Source organism: Carcharhinus amblyrhynchos, chromosome 20 (assembly GCF_965287045.1).
Source record: "Carcharhinus amblyrhynchos chromosome 20, sCarAmb.v2.hapA, whole genome shotgun sequence".
Lineage (NCBI taxonomy): Eukaryota > Metazoa > Chordata > Chondrichthyes > Carcharhiniformes > Carcharhinidae > Carcharhinus > Carcharhinus amblyrhynchos.
The window spans coordinates 23473355-23494521 of NC_137343.1; the positions used below are offsets into that span (position 1 = coordinate 23473355).

General features: G+C 39.5%; 1 protein-coding gene across 3 annotated transcripts in view; it reads right to left on the bottom strand.

Annotated features, from left to right (window-relative positions):
* LOC145355826 (ABC transporter B family member 1-like) overlaps window positions 1–21167 on the bottom strand; it is a 178973-nt gene that overhangs the window by 61223 nt on the left and 96583 nt on the right. The window lies entirely within an intron of this gene.

Genomic DNA, 21167 nt, shown 5'->3' on the forward strand with positions numbered 1-21167 from the left:
ATGGAAGGGAATGAATTCTTCCAGCCTGCTGCATGCCCCAGAGGAGCTGATTTCAATATGGTAATCGCCATGTAAATCCTATTAGAGGGCATAGGACTGAAGTCTCTGGGCCTGCTAGAATCTCCCCTCCTGTCAGGTGATTCACTCTAGCAGGGTTTACAACAGCTCCCCACGAATGGGGAGCTGGTGGCCCAACCCTGCTGGAGTGAAGGGAGGTTTGGACTGTAGGGAGGGAGGGGCAATCGAGGCTGGCCCAGAGACGTCCGAGAAGCCAGCGATCAGGGAGGGGGAAATCGGAGTGGCAACGATGGTGGGGGTGGGGTTGGCGGTGGGGGGGGTTGGTTTCCTATCCTGGGGCCAGCGATTGAGCTGGCTAGCGATCCCAAGGCTGGCAGCGCGGGGCCACTGCACATGCATTGATCTCCATTATGAAAGATTGGCACATGCGCAGTGGCCCACTCAGCGCTATACTGCCAGCCTCTTCAGTGAGAATAGGCCCTACCCCCTGGATTTCCATAGTGAATCTTGCGACGGCAGTCTGCAGTGCTCAGAGTATGGGAGATTCATTTTGAAAATCCCACCAACAAAACCAGCGGGAGTTATTCTAGTTTTTACACAAATTCCGCACTTTTTGGCAGAATTCCAGCTGAAGTCTCTGACAAATGATTTTAAAGTGAAATTGGCATCATTAAACAAATATTTAACACTACTCTGATGCTAAAGTGAAACATTAAGTTGTGTTAAGTGGGAACTTACTGTACAATGATCTACATCTGGCTAAAAAAATTTTAAACATGTGCCAAATACAAATATACACTAAGATTCAAGTAAGTTCAAACAGGAGTTACATTCTTCATGAAGATTTCAATACAGACCTTTGAGATCACTAAAGGACATAGAAAGTGAATAATAACTTTGTTAGTAAGTGTTAAATGTTAATCATTAAGGATGATGGGTGACCTTTAGTAATTTCAATGAGTGTGCCAAATACAAATATACACTAAGATGCAAACCATTTCCTTCACATCACAGATGCAAAGTCATTAATTACAACAAAAGTATTAAATCAATTGACCTCTAAGTCAATGATATGAGCAATTCAAACTTAGCAATTCTTAGCAAAGTCACTATAAATTTATATAGTTTTTAAGCCAATTTCTTGGCTGAACTGGGCTAAATTAAGAAATGCATTACGTTCCAATTCCGTAGGACTGCAGAAATTGGATTACAGGTAACTAACTAGAAACAGCAGATCAGAACAACCTTCCTGTAAATGAGTGTGGCTAATTTGGAAAGCACTAAAAAGGAAAGCAAATGCAATACACAGGGAATAACATTTTCCTGTACATCAAATGTGAACATGTATAGATTCATTCAATTAAAAGAAAAAAATCAATCCTGAGGTATAAGCGTCACCTACATTTGTTACCTATCCCCAATTGCACTTAAGAAGAATTGCTGGCAGCCTGCAATTTGCATTTGAATTAACTTCCCCACTGATTCTTCATCTTTTCAGGGAAGCATTCTGAATCCTTCCCTTCATTGGCTAATGACGCAATGCTCGAAGACAAGATGGGACGTCGGCCAAGTAAAAGGAGCCACATTCTTCGGAACGATGCAGCTACTGAATGAAGGGAAGAGCAATTCTCATCAGTGACCCCAGACTGTCCTAATGAATAGGATATTCACTAACAAAGGACAATACCAGAGGTCTAATAAATAGGACATGCATTACACCAGATAAGAGTTGTTTGGAAGTACCAGGAGATGGTGAGAAGTTCATGAACTGATCATGCAGTCTCATGCCACCTAGGACTATATGTTATTGGCCAAGGTAAATAATCTATACTAATATTGATTGGCTCATACCCAGCTGTGGTGAGCAAAGGATGGGCAAATGGCTTTGGAAATTATATAATTGTAATACTGAGAGTGATGTAATTTCAGTGATTTGGAACTGCCCCAAATCCCTCTCCCTCATGCATTGACCAAGCTTAGGAAATAAAGAAACGTCTTTAACCAGAATACTTGTCTCTGAGAGTTTGTGTGTCAGCTGAGACATAATAAAAGCCAGAATAACAGTCTCTGAAAATGCTCGTGTAACAGCAACATTTCAGATGTTAAGGTTGAAATGACAATACTAAAGTGTCAAAAAAAATTAACATCAACATTGGGTCAGATCATGCTGGAAAAAAAATGGTACAATGCCATTATTAATGTGCAAACTAGCCTGCAAATTCATGAGAATAAGCGATAGGCTATGAATGTGAATCTCAAGAACTTGATGGCTGATTTAAGCCACTCTATATTGGTTTTGCACAAACAACATCTTGCCTTTTGCATTCTCATTATTTGAAGACCTTGCTGGATTTGAAATCAACTGCACATTAAACTCATCACCTTGCAATCAGTTGATCTTTCTCTACACCCTAGCTATGACTGAAACACTAAATTCTACACTCTCTCGTTTCCTTCTCTATGAATGGTATGATTTGTCTGCATAGCTCGTAAGACACAATACTTTTCACTGTATGTTACTACATGTGACAATAATAAATCAAATCAAGAAAGATAAAGTTGGTAATTGGGAGCATAATGTGATAATTGCTAATGAAATTTCGGTCAATATCTCTCACAGGAAAAGGACAGGTTGAACTATTCATTCTCATTCCTGCATCAGTCAATTGTTAGAGACTGTAAGCATGTCAAGTCTCTTCTGAGCAAACTTGCACAAATAAGCAAGATCCGCAAATAGTTAGTGCAATATGTTTTATCCCTTGTGTTGATATGATTCACATATTTTTTAAAATCACTAAATTGCTTTGGTCAATGGAGGAGAACAGATCTTTTAATGTTTAGCAAGTGTATTTCTTGATCATCTCCAGATCATAATGCAAGTTTCATGAGTATAAATATACAGTAGCAATATTTTACGTAACTTTTATGCATACTAGCTAGCGAGAAATTTACATAAAACATTATGGCCATATCTCTAACCTAGAAGAACAATCCAATTGAAATGGAAAGTTTATTCACCAGGTTCAAATGATCTCCAACGATTTGGTTGCAGTACATTTTCTTCCTCAATTATGTATAAAGTCATTAAAATGATATATATAGATTGGTCAACAAAACCACAAAATGCATTTAAAAACCACCATGTATTACTCAGTGGCAGAAAGATATAACCAATAGAGAGCACAGAGGGGAAAAGTGCACACAACAAATGCTCATTCTACCCTGGATATTGCTGCAATACAAGTAAATAAATGAGGGATGAACTTTGCAAGTGAAATAGAAACTATTTAATACCCAAAATGTGCAAACAATTACTCGCACAATTAAAACCTTGCAGCAAGGGGAAGACAATGAGGTTCTCAGGAGAATTTCTACAGAGTAGCAATGTCTATTTGTGGCATATGTGGCCGGATATAATTTGCTCAAGTCTTGCCTTTTCCCACTATTACCACCCCAGAAGGTAAAGACAGCCATAAAAGTGATGTGGTTTTAGGATTTTCCTTTAAGATATTGACCAAGATTGGAAAGTTTGTGAGCAGGAAGGAAAGGAGAAAATGGCTTATACCAAGGCAAGATAAAGGGGTAAATGCTCAATAGCACAATGAGAGCTATTTGTCAGTCTGTCTGGTTCAGGAAGGCATTCATTTAGGTTACAATTTTAAGGAAACGGACTTGGAAATTGCAGTAGTTCACATGATCTGAAATTCAAGGTCAGTTACAGTTTATCTGTGGGTTCTTCTCAATCTACAGTGTTCTCACACCGACATACAGAACCAATGCTAATACGTTTTTGACATAGAGGAGGGTGGCAGTCAGTTTACTTTTCAAACAGGAAGTCTGCATTGAAACAATAGCATTCTATTAAAATCTATTAACGGTCTCCTGAAAAACCATAACTAATTAGGCAGAATCAATATGATCGTATAGATGAGAAACTACGACCGGAATTTTATCGGGGTGGGTGAGGCTCCCAGAATGGAATTCTCCATTGGCCTCGGGTGGGATTTTTCGAGCCTCGCCTGAGTGAGGTTGTAAAATCTCATCCTATGTTTGACAAACCTTTTAGAGTTCTAACAGTGTAGCTAGCAGGGCAGACAAAAGGTAACCAGTGGATGCAACGTATTTGGATTTTTCAAGGATATTTGATAAGGTGCCACAAAGACTGATGGAATGGAGTTAATTATAAGCATGGATTGAGGGTTGTGTCTCAGGGCAGAAAAGAGAATAGGAATAAGCAGACTGATTTCAAGATAGCATGTTGTAACTAGCAGAATGCAGCATGGATCAGCACTGGGATCTCAGCTATTTGCAATAAGTGTGTGTATATATACGCACATATACACATATAAACACACATACACATAAATACATGATTTAGATGAAGTCAAAGTATCCAAGCTTATTGATGATAAAAAGCTAAGTGGGGGAGTAAGTTGTGAGAAGGATGCAAAAGGCCACAAATTAATAAAGATCAGTTAAGTTGGCAGATGGAGCATAATGCTGAAAAATGTGAAATTCTTTGCTTTGGTCGGAAGAATGGAGAAACAGAATATGTTTTATTAGTTTAGAGACTTATAAATGTTGGTTCTAAGAGGAATTTTGATGTCTCAGTGCATAAACCACAGAGTTAATATGCGAGCAATTAGGAAGGCAAATGTATAAAACGGAGGTGGATTCCCCTCTCTGAGAACCTAACCAAAGAGTACCTCACCTCATAATCTGCAAGAGTGAGTGCGAAGTGGTACAATCTGCGCTTCAGCAACCTTTAATGGTTAAATCTAAATAACTCCCTGACACACTCTCTAAAGTCAATAAGTAACAATTTATTTAACAGTGAATAAATTAACCAAACTATTAACAAACTGAATAAAATATGATTCTAATGGAATGCTGTTTAGATAACTACAATTCCCACTTATTAACAAACAAAAATTTTTGTCACTTTCAATTCCAGTATCCAAGTGCCTGATTTAATGATTTAAACTGATTGGTTAAATTTAAAAGCCTGTTTCAAATTGATTGGCTGAATAACCTGGTTGTTGGCTTTGCAACACTGCTGCCTGCCCTTCCAATACAAATGTTTCACTTTGGGCACTCTATCTATACTTGCATTTTTTAAAAAAAAATTTTCTAACAGAAAAAAAATCACCTTTTAAAGGAACCTTGAAATGCTTTCATCTCTTAGCATTTTTACAATTTTATAAACACCAACTTCTAACTTTCTATTTTCAATTTACAATTACTCTACTCAACTTCTCAAGATTAGGTATTATTGAAAGGGCATTGGAGTACAAGATTAAGGAGGTTTTTCTGCAATTATATAAGGTTTGGTGAGACCATATCTTCAGTACTTGGATTTGGTTTCCTTGATGAAGAAAGAATATGATGATGTGGAGATGCTGGTGTTGGACTGAGGTAAGCACAGTAAGAAGTCTCACAATACCAGGTTAAAGTCCAAAACGTTTATTTGGCAGCACAAGCCACAAGCTTTCGGGACACTGCCCCGTCATCAGGTGTGGCAGTTGTGTTCACAAACAGGGCACATATAGACACTTTATATAGTATAGCTTGTGGCTTGTGCTACCAAATAAACCTGTTGGACTTTAACCTGGTGTTGGAAGAAAGAATATACAGATATATTTAATTGGACAATTGCAAAAAATATTCACTAGATGGATTTGTGGGATGAGAGGGCTATCATATAAGGAGAGGACATGTAAAATGGGCCTTTATTCTCTGAATTTTAGAAAAATGAGAGATAATCTAATTGAAACATATGAAATTCTTACATCGTCTAACAGAGTAAATGTTAAGAAATGGTTTCTTCTAGCTGGACAGTCTAGAACTATTGGAAGCGGCAAGACGAAAAGTTGGCATTGCTTAACCAAATACTTGCCAAATGTCAACTACCTCCGGTAGAATGCAAAATTGTAATATACAATAAACAAAATAGAAGTGCTGAATTCATGTACTGATTAAAAATTAAAATCGACCTAACTGAATTGACCATTTACTATAATTTGCTTAAAGTGATGTTTAAAAGAAACTTAAGATGTGTAGAATTAAGACAACATTTGCAGCTATTGATTGTCATGATTAATAAAGCTCCTAATAGCACAGAATAATTTATTGTCTCAACTATATTCAAAACATAAATGGTTACCTCCATAAACCTGCCCCTCGAATCAAAGGCAGTATCCATTACCGTTTTGTAACTATACCACTTGAACAGGTTTATTTAGAGCACAGTGATATTTCTTGTTGAAATAATCGTTTGGTACCATGAAGAACCGCATAATGATTAGCTTTTTATCTTCACAATAAAAACGTGGCTCTCATTTTCCCCCAACTAAATTTATTTTTGGCTATTTTCAAGTTAATATGATCCATTTGGAAAACGAGATATTAAAGAACCGCACAAGGGGTCATGAGAGTTGCAGGTTGCAGTCCCCCAGGATAGGCCATTTAGGAATGAGATGAGAAGAAATTTCTTCAATCAAAATGTTGTAAATCTTTGATGTTCTCTGTCCCAGACTGCTGTAGCTGCTTACTCAATGGACACATTCAAGGCCAAGATCAATAGACTTTTGGGCACTAACGGGACCTCGTGATTATGGAGATAGGACTGGAAAATGGAGCTGCTGTCAAAGTTCAACCATGATCCATTGTATGGCTGAGGAGCTTGACGGGTGTTTTGCCTACTCATCTTTATGTCCTAACTTGCATTTATAACAGCACCCAAGGAGCTTGTCAACAGCACTGTCAAGCAAAATATGACCACATGCCACATAAGGAGATAAAAGGACAGATGTTGAAAACCTTAGTCAGAGTGATAGGTTTTAAGGAACATTTTATAGGAAGCGTGAGAAGTAGAATTTAGTTTTGCTTGTTAGTGTCATAACTAGGCTTACATTAACATTGCAATGAAGTTACTGTGAAAGTAGAGAGAATCAGAGAAGTCAGAGAGAGTTTACTCCAGTGTTCAAGGCCAAGGCAGCTAAAGACATTGCTGGAACAATTGAATTCAGGATACACAAGATGCCAGAATTAGATGTCTGGGTTGGAGGACTTGAGGTCATTACTGAGATAGCGAGGGGCGAGCCATGAAGAGATTTGAAAACAAGGATGAAAATGTTTTAAAAATTAAGAGGGTGCCAACGTGGGACTCCAAGCAGGTCAGCAAATAAACCTAGTTCTAAATGGAAATACAGCAAGAGACTATCATGTAATTTCAGTCTATTAAACTCCAGCAGAAACCTTATGCTAAACTGAGCATTCATAAATTTTGGCTGTTGCCAAATTATGCCCATGATCTATGGGCTTGGGTTCATGAGTTGTCTTACTATACAAGGGCTACAGAAACACTACCTCGCTGTTTTTTTTCTTAAAGCTTAAGTACTCAAGCACAGCAAGGGGTCATACACTTGGCCGATTCTCTTTTTTAGAAAAAGTACACAAAGTTGTTGGACAGCAAGTCAGAGGACGTAACACTTCCTAGTTCTCAGAACAATGCTGCTGTTTTCCATCCCATCAATTCAGGTCAGGAAATTTAGCAGAAAACAGGGACTGGATTTCAATGCTGGGTGCTGAAATCAGGAGATGACCACAATCTGGCAAATACATTTAAACATGTCCAAATCACAGCACTGCCATTACTCACCTTACTGAATGAATAGACATACCATGCTGTAGCATTTAATGATGAACTGTACAGGAGGCAAAACCATTTTACTTACCTTTTAAACTCTTCCTGCCCTTGAACCATGTTCAGCCTCCATGTGGCTGGTTTAAAACCTATCAAGGACCATACATTTAAAATGTTGGCTATAAGCACCGCAAAAACAATGTGCTCAGGTTTAAATATTAGCGCAATTTGTTAAAAACAAATGGTGCTCTATGCAGTGTAAGAACTTTCACATTTGGTTTCTCTTGTGAAGCAAGAGGCTTCAAAAGGTGTGGAACATTCTTTTACATATATAGCCTATGGATTACCTTCACATGCAAGTTGATGAAATTCTATTTATAGCCTTTTGTTTGGAAATATAGGTCCTCACACAAATATTCATCTCCAATCACAAAAATTAACATTCGCTTTCTGATTTATATCAGTAAAGATAACATTTTCAAACAAGTGCAACTGGGTGTTCTTACTCCTTTACTTATTTGGTTCTTGGTCTGTTGCAGAGCTGAGCTGATCTAACATTTACACCATCATTGCACAGCACAGTGGTAATTTCTATGAAAGTTGCACAAGGACATTGGTTAACATATATAGGACAACTGTAAAAACTTGCTATAAATTGCAAACAAATGTTCCTACTCTTCAGCCTTTGTTTTTGAACAAACACTTTTCCTAAAGGAATATTTTCAAGGCAAATTACTTAAATCAATATTTTCCTAAAACAGTTCATTTGATTTGATTTATTATTGTCACATATATTAATATAGTGAAAAGTTTTGTTTCTTGTGTGCTATTCAGGCAGAGCATACTGTTCATTGAGAAGTAAAGGCGAGAGTGCAGAATGTAGTGTTACAGTCATAGCTACAGTGTGGAGAACAATCAACTTAATGCAAGGTAGGTCCATTCAAAGGTCTGACAGCAGCAGAGAAGAAGCAGTTCTTGAATCGGTTGGTACGTGACCTCAGACTTTGTATCTTCTCCCTGACGGAAGGAGGTGGATGAGAGAACGTCCGGGGTGTGTGGGGTCCTTAATTATGCTGGCTGCTTTGCTGAGGCAGAGCCAAGTGTAGACAGGGCCAGTGGATGGGAGGCTGGTACACGTAATGGATTGGGCTACATTCACGACCATTTGCAGCTAATACATTAAAGAGGGACAATTCTATTAAAATTAGAATTTCACGGAATCAGTTTTACTAGAAGCAAAATTGATTTCTACATTTTTATCCTGTTCACTCCGAAGATGTGTGGGTTAGGTTGATTGCTAAATTGACACTTAGAGGGGAATAGCAGGATAATTATGTGGGGTTACGGAACGTGGTGGGATTGTCTGTGCAGGCTCAATGGGCTGAATGGTCTCCATCTGCACTGTAGGGATTCTATGATTCATTTATGGTTCAAATTATTTTGTTTATAAGGAATTTATCATGCACTAATGCATTCCATGGATTTGACACCCATGCTTCCGTATTTTCACATACTGTGAATTATCAGTCATTTGTAACCTACAGACAAAAACAAAATCTATTATCTTACTATCATATTTATCTTCCGTCTTGGATTTGTACTACAGAATCCTGGATGCGAAATCTTACTGAAGACAAACATCAAGCAGTCAAATATACAGCAACATTGAAACTTGCGGCAATGCTGAGAACATTTAGATAATGTCGCATGCAGTACTGGCCCATCAGCTGTGATGTAAATGCAAACAAAATGAAAATTTTAGCTCATCCCACATTGCACATTGCAAAATACAATGATACTACATCAACTTGCATACTTAATAGCAAGGATCTGTAGTTGTTTCCATCAGAAATCATGTAAAATTAAAAGAGTTTCAGTTAAGAATACTAGTTTAAATGCAAAATTCTCAAGGAATCCAATTTTATTGCATTGTTTGCTCAAACGGCAGAATAGTGTTGGCAGATGGCAAATAACTTTACTTTGGAAAGGAAAGACAACAGGTTTATGAACCTCAATGTACCAGCAACCAGTTTGTCATTTATATCCTGTCAATTTGTTGACGAGCAAGTGACAATGAAGCATTGCAGCATTACCACAGGCTACATCGAGGGACAATCTCTCTAACAAGGTCCTTAAACTTATTAGAAAGTCATTCTGTGAAACACAAGGTGCATTGTCTGGCAAAACTACAGCTGCATATAGGGGAAACTGGACAGTCACAGAATCTATACTAATAATACAGCTGTTGACAGTGCCTCAGTGTTAAGCACGAGAAATTTAGAACCAGGTACATATAATGGAATCGAAAGACAGACAATATGGAAATAATGCATAGGCTAGTCATTAAGCAGTACTTGTTGGAAAACTAACTGGTGCAAGGTCTAAGCTACAGAGAGCTTACAAATGTGGCTTCCACTGAGTCAACGCTCTATTAAGCGTCCTTAAAATACACATTTTTGCAGAATATTTTGTGTGGTCTTTCAATTTCTCCTCCTTTCCTAATCAGCTTCTCATCATCTCTCTCGCTGATAGGAGCCTCTTTTGATTTGACTCCTTTTCTCAATTTGCATCATTTTATTGCAATGCTCAGAACAGTGTGAGCAATGATTTCATCAGAAATCTGCCCAGTACAAGATTGTATTTGTTCTTACAAATTATCAGTGTTGAAAATACACTTTTAAATGGCACCTGCTTAAACTGGCTTGTATGATGAACATGTAATTTACAGATAAAATTCTGCACTATTAGCAATACCAAGAGGCAGCAGCTTGGCATAATGACAGAAGATTTGTGTACTTGCCTTTAAACCTTTTGGTAAAAGATTTTAATGGCACATGAATTGCTAACCTTTCCACAGTACTTCAAGTACATTGGGAACAGCCATCTAGGTACAAAATATACAGTATACCTTTTGCCCTTCAATATATGTCAAAAAAAAACCAGCATCCGTGCCCATATTTCAAATATCTGATCTGTTTGTCCTCAAAATGCAAATTCTCTTTTAGTACAACAGGAAGCGATTCCTGCATTCAAAGGAAGCACAAAAACATGTTGAATGACTAAGCCATGAAGAGCCATACCTTCCGTAAGCAAGAGTGAAAAAGATAAGGGTTATGTATAATTATCCCCACAATTGTGCATGATTGAACTGGTGAATATACAAAAGTTAGTGAGGCACTTTAATGTAGATGAGTAACCACTCTGTACATTATGTTTTAACATCTGTCAACATAAAACATGTTCAAGCTTTTGTGGTTTCACTAAAGGCCCTTTTCACTGTGTGATCTACATTTGGTTTACCCATTATCCAAGGAGATTTTCTTCCTACTTATCTGCATGTACTCTAATTTAAACCAGCTACTGCCTGCATTTATAACAACAGTTTGAATTTATGCAGCTGATTCCAATTAAGTGCCCAATTCAAAAAAAAAGCCTGCAGGTTTTCTAAAATACATAGTTTTGCAAACAATGTTTTACCCACCATGTATGAACAGTTAATTGACTGCCTTGACTGACTAGTGACTAGCTATTGGAAATTATAGTATAAGCTCAAAAGGCACACTTTAAATGGTCTCATTATTATATCTTAATTTTTCTATTGCAGTATACTTCACACTTACTATTCTTAAATGCATAATCCTGACACGCATATAATTGAAAACATGACTAATGCTCACAGAATATCCAACTGCAAAAAGGTGTTGAAAGAGAAGGCCATGACTCATTGAAAATGTAAGCTAAATGTCATGAGAATGGCAAACTGCAGTGTCAAATAGTAACCTAATTTTCCTATCACACTTTTATCTTAAGAAAAAGAACTTTATTCTCTTTTTAGATTTCCCTGCTCTATGTATTCCCTCACTAGTTCATGAGGAAAATGATGAACGTCTTTACAACCAGCGAAACATCAGCCTCAAATCTCATTTACCATGCATCAGAAAAACTTCCAGTCACTCAATGCTACTGGATGGCCAGAGCCTTGAACTCATTATACTGGAAAGTATGCATACAACTCCCTACCTAACATCATTACAGGAACACCTTCACACCACATGGACTGCAGCGATTCAAGAAGATCTTAAGGCTGGCAATGGAAGGACAACAAATCCTGGTCTTGCTAGTGACAGCCACATCCTGGGAATCAATATGAAAATAGTCTCATAATAACCAAAATCAGCTGCCTAACTGCCATATTTAAATAAATAAATGTCAGTTTAGCTTGTTAACAAGTCAAACTGGCCCCGATAATATGCTGCTGCACATGCCACAATACAGCTGGCATGGACAGTCAGGCAGGAAGTCTTTTTAAAAAACTTTTTAAAAGAATGGGAAGGAAAAGATGGATACCCTCCCTGTCCCAAACAGCAGGGGGGAGGTGATGGCGTAGTGGTATTATTGGTAGACTATTAATCCAGAAACTCAACTAATGTTCTGGGGACCCGAGTTTGAACTCGCAATGGAGATGGTGGAATTTGAATTCAATAAAAAAATCTGGAATTAAGAATCTACTGATGACCATTAAACCATTGTCAATTGTCAGAAAAACCCACTGGGTTTACTAACGTCCTTTAGGTAAAGGAATCTGCCATCCTTACCTGGTCTGGTTTACATGTGGGTGACTCTCAAACGCCCTCTGAAATGGCCCAGTAAGCCACTCAGTTTAAAGACAACTAGGGGTGGGCAATAAATGCTGGACAGCCAACAACAGTCCCACAAATGAATAAAAAAAAGTACCTGTCTCCAGAGTCTGTGGGCCTTTGTCTTGTTCCTGCTTGCAGCTCCAGCAACAGCCACTAAACATTCCCAACACTACTGGGATTTCTGGAGTTGCTGGCCAATCCAATTGGCCAGATGCACCCAAGGGTGGGACTACTTCTCCAGTGAGGAGTGCAAGCCCCACTGGCTGTTTATTTCACACTGCAGGTCCCACAAAGTATGCGGCCAGATTTTCACTTTCATCTTACACCCAAGATGGGCAGGAAATCAGCATCTCTGCCGCCCAGGTGAAGAGATGCAAAACTGAACTGCTCTCGTCTGGATGGAGGTGTTTGTTCCTTCCATGAATGGGGTCTCAAGAAGGGTGGCTGTGGGTTGAGGGGGGCCTGGCTTTGCTTGCAGCCAGGCTTCTTTACCCTGTCTTCAGTATGGGAGAGAGACATAGCACAACCAACCATTCTCACACTTCACAGGAATGAAACGCTGCGGGGGGGCGGGGGGGTGTGTGTGTGTGTGTGTGTGTGTGTGTGTGCGTGCGGTGTTTGCTGAGCTTGATGGAATGAAATGACAGGGTGGAGACTCTGCGTCAACGGAGTGATTTATTATTTGTTACAACATACAGTGATGACTTCTCAAATTAACTTTCATTCATGCCGATTACCTCTTAATCTCCTTCACCCTCCCACTATGCCTAGGTGCTTCCCCAAGATCCACAGCTGAGGCTGAGGTAGAGTGCAGCCTGCTTCTGCTCCACACTATAAAGAAGTCTGATCAGGGCTCCCTCTGAGAAACATGGTCCTGGTTTCTAGGCTGCCATCCCCTGCAGTCACTGTGGAACAGTTGCTCCCCAGTGATTGGCGCGATTAAGTGGAGCCGTGGCAGATGAATCAGAGGGAGGCGGCTGTGGGTGCAGCATTATTTTTGTGGTCATAAGAAGTTTTATCAAACAGTCTCAAGATCTGGTCAGAAATTAGACTGCTCCAGTGTAAGAAATTCACTCAATTTTTCTCACTGGAACAACACTCTGCCAAGTTGTGGTAAGTCTCCTCCCCTCAGCGCCCACATTATTCAATTTGCTTTATTATTGTCACATGTATTAGTATACAATGAAAAGTACTGTTTCTTGCCTGCTCTGCAGACAAAGCATACCATTCATAGAGAAGGAAATGAGAGAGTGCATAATGTTGTGTCACAGTCACAGCTACAGCTAGGGTGTAGAGAAGGATCAACTTAAATGTGAGGTAGGTCCATTCAAAAATCTGAGGTCAGCAGAGAAGAAGCTGTTCTTGAGTTGGTTGGAACGTGACCTCAAACTTTTCTATCTTTTTCCTGATGGAAGGAGGTGGAAAAGAGAATGTCCAGGGTGCATGCAGTCCTTGGTTATGCTAAATACTTTGCCAAGGCAGCAGGAAGCGTAGACAGAGTCAATGAATGGCAGGTTGGTTTGCGTGATGGACTGGGCTACATTCATTTTTGGATTCGATGTTTCATATGATATGAAACATGTTTCATATCATTCTTACCCAAGAAACAAAAAAGACAAACAAGTTTGTAAGGTTTTGTTAAAAAAGTTTTTGATGGAGAATGAGATTACAAAGTTTAGTTATAATATGAAGTTTTTTTTGGTTTGGGGTGCTCAGGTATGGACACACACCAGTTAAACCAGCTAAAAGTCAACACAACAAGGCCTATAACATTGACATCAACAGAAAAAAAATCTTGGTTTACTAAACTCAGAAGTAATCAGTTTTAGTTACCATCTGTCCATATTATTAGCTCAAGTTTAAAGGCGGATGGTACATTCTTACCAGATGTCAAATTGACATTTAGGATTAAACACATGTAAAGAATTTTCTCTATGTCTTAAAATCTGCAGATTCTAATCAGATTATTTTTAAAACAAAAGTGTCTGGAAACAATTGTCCTAGCAGAAAGGAATTAGAAAACAAAATAATGTCATAAATGGTAGCATATACTTCAGTCGATTAGTAACCAATTTCAAAGATGAAATGGGAAAGTTAGCAGAGATTACAGAATCTTAATTGTTACAGGAAAACATTTACAAGATACACACAGGAGGAACAAGACTGATCTTGGCAGAATTCAGGCTCATTCATTACCATTACATGAATAATGTGTGAACCATATTCAGTTCTAACAATAGTTTCCTAACAGTGCAGGTTGCATTTTGTTCGTATGAGCCTAGTGGCCATTGCCCAAATGCAAGCAAATGGCATGAATTGAATAGCTTATCACCAAAGTGCACTGGCTAATTTTGAAGCAAAGCTTTGAGGTGACAGGATAGGACATTAACCTGCTCTGTTCACCATTCTTTCAGTTTTGTTAGCTCAAAATATTCTACTCAATACATATTGTGGTTTGATCCCTAGAAAGAACAGCCATCATGAGAAATTTTGAACAAGTTCCCCTTTAACTATTGGGGATCTATTGTAAAGTAAAACTCAAAGAAAAATCTTAAGATAACAAAAGGTCATGAAGATCTGTATGATTCGTGTATTTCAGTGCTGCTTCATCAGAACTCAAGACAGACCATGTCAGTGCTTGTCAGGTCATTCCTTCATCTGAATCAATGAGCAATTGATTACTAAAAGAAACCTTTACATTCTTTCATCTTGCTGGAATGATACAAGCTTCACAAAATTCCCCAACACTGTGAACCATGATATTAGCTTAGATAACAATCACATCTTTCATCCACCCTTCCAAAAACATCTTAAAAACATTCATAAACAATTCATTGTTGTGAAATAGAAATTAATAATAAAAGAAACATCTAAATATTTTCATTAAAAATGGAATTCTCAGCGATTCACTGGGAAAAAAAAATCAGTATTTATTGCCCATTTCCTTTTGAGTAGTAGTGAGCCTTCAACTTGAACTGTTGCAGTCATGTGGAATAGATACATCCACAGTGCTGTCAGGCAGGGAGTTCTAGGATTTTGACCCATGTAATGAAGGAACAGCATTACACGTCCAAGTCAGGATGTCATGCATCCTGACGTACACAGCAGGGTAGATTTTTTTTTAAAATGGCCAGGATTCTCCAACTTCGTTCGTGGCTGGAATTCTCCGGTCCCCTGGAGCGTCAAATTCTCCATTCTCACTAGCAGTGGGGGCATCGGAGCATTCCAGCTAATATCTTCTCACCTTCAGTAAGCAAAAACCAGAGAACCTATAAGCTCACAGCACATGTGATAGTGTGATACATTTGCCACAGGAAACTACTCAGAAAATCTACTTGCCAATTATTGGCTTTTCAAAGCTTTAAGGTGGCAAACTAAAATTACTATTCAACAACTTACAAATACGACGGTGAATCACTTAAGATGTAAACCCTACCTTTTAGCAGTAAAAGTAAATGAGAAAATGTACTATATACAATATGGACAGCAAATAAACTCACAAAATCTTACTTAACATTAAAGTAATGTGGGTCGCAAAGTTAAATCAAGTCATCACTGGTTGGAGGTGGTGCATGTGGTATCAATCAAGCAGGCTGCATTGCCCTGGATGGTGTTGAGCTTCTTCAGAATTGCTGGAATTGCATTCATCCAGGTAAGTGGACAGTATTTCATCACACTCCTGCCCAGTGCCTTGAAGATGGTGGACAAGGGGGGGAATCATGAGTTATTCTATACAGAATTCCCAGCTCTGACCCGTTCTCGTCAGCACAGTCTTTACATGGTTCAGTTTCTGGTCAATCGGATGTTGACTGTGGGGAAGTTTAGCGATGGTAATGCACACTGAATGTCAAAGGGAGATAGCTGGATTCTCTCTTGTTGGAGATAGTCATTGCCTGGTACTTGTGCGGCTCAAATGTTACTTGTTACTTATCCAACCAAGCCTGAATGTTGTCCAGGCCTTGCTGTATATGGGCAGGGACTATTTCAATATGGTGAGTTGCAAATGGTGCTGAATATTGTGCAGTCAGAGAACATCTCCACATGATAAAGGGAGGACACTGATGATGAAACTGAAGATGGTTGAGCCTGGGACACTACCCTGAGGAGCTCCTGCAGTGATGTCCTAGGAAGATGATTGACCTCCAATAAGCACAACGACCTTCCTTTACACCAGGTATGACTTTAACCATTGGAAAATTTTCCTCCCGATTCTTACTGAACCTAGTTTTGTGAGGGCTCCTTGATGGCCCACTTGGTCAAATGCTGCTGTAATGGCAAGAGCAGTCACACTCACATCACCTCTGGTGTTCAGCTCTTTATTCCCATGTTTGGACTAAGGCTTTAATGAGGTCAGAAGCTGAGTGCCCTTAGTGGAATCCAAACTGAGCAGGCTTTTATTAAGTGCCACTTGATAGCACTGTGGGTGACCACTTCTCTCACTTTGTTGATGATCAAAGTAGACTGATGGGACGGTATATGGCTGGGTTGGAGTTGTCCTGCTTTGTATAGACAGGAACTACCTGAACATTTCTCTATGTTCCTGGGCAGATGCCAGTATTGTAGTTGCACGGAAACAGCTTGGTTAGGGGTGCAGCTCATTCTGGAGAACAAATCTTCAGTACTATTGCTGGAATGTTGACAGCCCATTGTCTTTGCACTATCCAGTGCCTTCTTGATATCATATGGAGTGAATCAAACTGGCTGAAGATATCTGGGGTGCTGCAGATCTCAGGAGGTGGCTGAAATGGACCATCCACTCATCACTTCCGGCTGAAGATTGCTGCTTAAGCTTTATCTTTTGCACTAATGAGCAGGGTCGCATTCCCCCCGCTCCTGCCTCCCTCCCTGCCCAGCGAGCCCCCCACCCTGCACCAAACCCCTTTCCATCTCAAATGACCATAAGAAACTACAAAGGTTCATGAAAAACGCCCAGTCCAACACGCATCACGCAAACCAGCCTCCCATCCATTGACTCTGTCTTGCACTTCCCACTGCCTCGGAAAAGCAGCCAGCATAATCAAGGACCCCATGCACTCCAGACATTCTCTCTTCCACCTTCTTCCACTGGCAAAAAAGGTACAAAACTCTGAGGTCACAAACCAAGTGACTCAAGAACAGCTTCTTCCCTGCTGCTGTCAGACTCTTGAATGGACGTATCTTATATTAAGTTGATCTTTCTGTACACCGTAGCTATGACTGTAATACTACATTCTACACCCTCTCTTTTCCTTTTCTATGAATGGTATGCTTTGTATAGTGTGCAAGAAACAATCATTTTCACTGTATGTTAATACATGCGACAACAATAAATCAAATCAACTGGTAGGTGCCCGACAAGAAGTTGGCCAATTAGGAATGTGAAGAGGGTCTTAGCACCCAGTTAGGAGTCTGGACTGAGAGGTTATGCAGTTAATAAGACAGTCAGGGGCCTGCCACCTCCGTCTTTCTTTACTTCTTATAGCAGGCTCCAAAAAGTTAAAAAAATGTGGGGGGTGGGCGCGATTCTCCCAGAGAGATTCTAAGGGTCAAATTTGCGTAACAATCGGAGTAAATCATGTTGATCTTTTTCAGTAGGAGTCTCAGAAAGAATCTTTCACACTCTGTATACTGCAGAGTACACTTGTGTAGATTCAGTTGAAAAGCTGGCGGCGGGGCCTATTCCCGCTGGAGAGGATGGCATCATAGCACTGAGCAGGTCACTGCACCTGCGCTGATCTGTCAGCACCAAGATCAGTGCATGGCCTGTGTACCAGCCTCCCAATTACTGGCCAGCTCAATCGTTTGCTAGCCCTACGACCGTCACATTGCCGGCCCACCGAGCCCCCACTGCTTGTCTCCCGAACATGTCCAGGCCCAGCTGCGACCCACTCCTCCAGCAGCCTCGATCTCCCAACCACCCCCCCATCCTACCAACAATCCCAAACTCCCCCACCATCCCCACCTCTGCAAAGCTGACAGCACTGGAAATCCGGCACTGGGAGATGCACTTAGGCCCAGGTGCTCAGCACGGATCACATTAATCGGGCGCCACTTGAATCTCCCGGCCCTCTGCACTAAAGAATCAGGATGTGGAGATGCTGGCATCGGACTGAGATAAACACAGTAAGTAGTCTCACAACACCAGGTTAAAGTCCAACAAGTGGGTTTACTATCAAATAAACTTGTTGGACTTTAAACTGGTGTTGTGAGACTACTTACTAAAGAATCAGCACTGTGGGATGGGAGAATCGCCCCCAAGGAGCTCAGAAAACATACAAACACTGCCAACTTCACCTGCAGAATTTGTGGCTGTATTCAGTCATGGCCCCAGTGGCTGGCCATGGAATATGATTTAAAGAGAAGCTGCAGTCCAACGATTGGGCTAATTTCCAAACTGTAAGTTAGCAAAAATGGTTGGGGAAATAAGATATTCACCTGACATAATGCAACTATTACAGGCAGGTCAGAACAATGTTGGGTGTCAGAAGGTGCCTTTTTCCCCTGACAGCAGTGGGCCTGTTGAACAAGTGGCAGGCTCGTGTGGTGAATGCTGATTCATTAAATTCCTTCAAGTGAAGGCTAGATCTGCTTCTGGCTGGAGAAAGAAAAATCCCCCCTCTGTATGAGAATATGTTTTTTTTAAAGAAAATACAATTCTTAATACCTTTTATCTGCGGGATTTTTAATAACTTGCAATAGCACTGAGGCAATGAAAAACTGCAGTCAGCTGAGTATACAACTTGCATTTCACTCCAAAGTGGGATGAAAAGAAACAGCTTACATCACAACCCCCAGCCCCAGTGAGCATGAAAGACCCCTTCTCCTATTAACTTTTACACTATTACTCTTAAAAATAAGTTGGAGATGAGACATCAAGAACTATAATTTCACCTATTCCATAACAAAATGGCTACAGCAAACAAGTTAATCAAATTCCTCTGGATTGTAAAGCCAGCATGGCTTTTTGTGAACTGTTCTTAAAGTCAGAGGGGACATTGGAAGGGCTTACTGAAAGGCCACAAGAGTCGGGTCTTTTTCTTGGAAGTATTGAGCATAGGTATTACAGAGTAACCATCTAGGGAAGAGGAATTGACTGCAATCCATGATCTTACAGGGATTAAACATGGAAATCTGCTCTGTGCAGCTATACACTGGAACAAAACAGCCATCAAGTGGAATCACTGCATCAAGACCAGGCAAAGGACAATTAACCATATATTTCTTTGATTTTTTTTATTTTCTACATAAATGGTAAAAAAAAATCTTTGTCTGGCTTTTAATTCTACAATCTGTACCAGTGTGTGTGTAAGGCCTGGTGAATGTGTGCAATGTATGAAAAAGTATTGCCTAGTTTTGTTTAACTTCAGAAGTCAGGTCAATAAAATCTTCTCGTTCTTCGATTTAAACTCAAAACCTATTTGATTAATTATTTGTAATCTTAGATAGTGGGACTCCTAAAATATTGGCAAAGCACATCTTTGCTAATTTCAGAACTAACCCTGTCACAGCCAGACCTGGAATGGTAAATTCTGGGAGCCAATTTTTACCCCTCCTCACAGGGTTGTAACCTTGTAACAAAAAGCTAGGTACAGTATAACATCAATATATGCCAAACTATCCTCCTGGACCAAGTTTGGTCACCCAAAGGTATCACTTAGGAACTTCCATGGAATAATCATCCCGCTTCTTCCCCAACATTCCCTTCGGTTTTATCATCTTTTCTCGGAGATTACATAGCTTTATGTTGGGGTGGGGGAATGTATAAGTTGTGATGCATAGTGCACTGAAGTTGGGTGGAATAGGCTGGATAGATAAGTAGGTCCTTTTCTGTCCATCATTATATGTTTGGAATACTCCAGCAAGTGCAAACTCCTTGTGGCAAAATGAGTTCAAAAAACAAGTGCTTACAATAGTTCCTACATAATCAACAACTGTATTATGTATTTAGATCACATTGGATGGCTTACTTTATAGCATTCAGAAATTATGCATTACAAAATGATGAATTAGGCATCAATGTTGCTTTAACATGAAGCTGTGTGCTGTATTAAAATATTTTCCCCAGCGTATCGTCCAAGTGGGCTATCCACTTTCGTTTTTTAAATTCATGCCCTTACCGTAAAGTTGGAATCATAGGAATTTACAGGACCAAGAAGAAGACCATTATGACCCATCTGGTGTGCTTTAAGAGTTCAAAGCCAGTACTCGCATTACACTAGTTGTAGCTCAGAATTGATTTTCTCACCAAATGCTTGTTCAACTCCTTAAAATTACTGATGTTATCAGATCAAATACCACTCTCCACAGTCTATTCCAAACATTCATTACTGACCGCACAAAGTTATATCTGTTTTGTCTATTCACCTTTCCATTTCTGACTTTCACCCCAATACTCATCTTGACTTCATGATAAGCCGTACTTTATTGTGGTCTTTAAATTGAATGCTAAAGTTCTCTCTCTTACCTAGGGTTAAAAAAAACAGCCTCAACTTCTGTCATGTTTCCTTGCAACTCTGTTTAAAAACTGGAAAACCTGAAAGTTAATATTCCTTTAATATATTGATTTAATTTTTACCAATCTTTCCTTACTAAACTTAGCAGTGCAGTTGAATAGTCTATGTCTTAGAGAAGTCATAGTAGCTGTCAGTGATACTTTAGGATTGTCCGAGCATAAAATGGAATTCATGGAAATGTCAACACTTTCCCCCAGTTCCTGCTCTCCAGCTGAAAAATTATGACGGATATAAATGAATTCCCGTAGCTGTGGGTTTTCCCAATTAAATGAATCAAAACTAAAATTTCAGTTGCAAAGCCCTCTTCTGGTTTAAAGCTTCACTACCTCTCCCTCTAGTTCATCATTTTGATTCAGAATAGTTGCCAACATC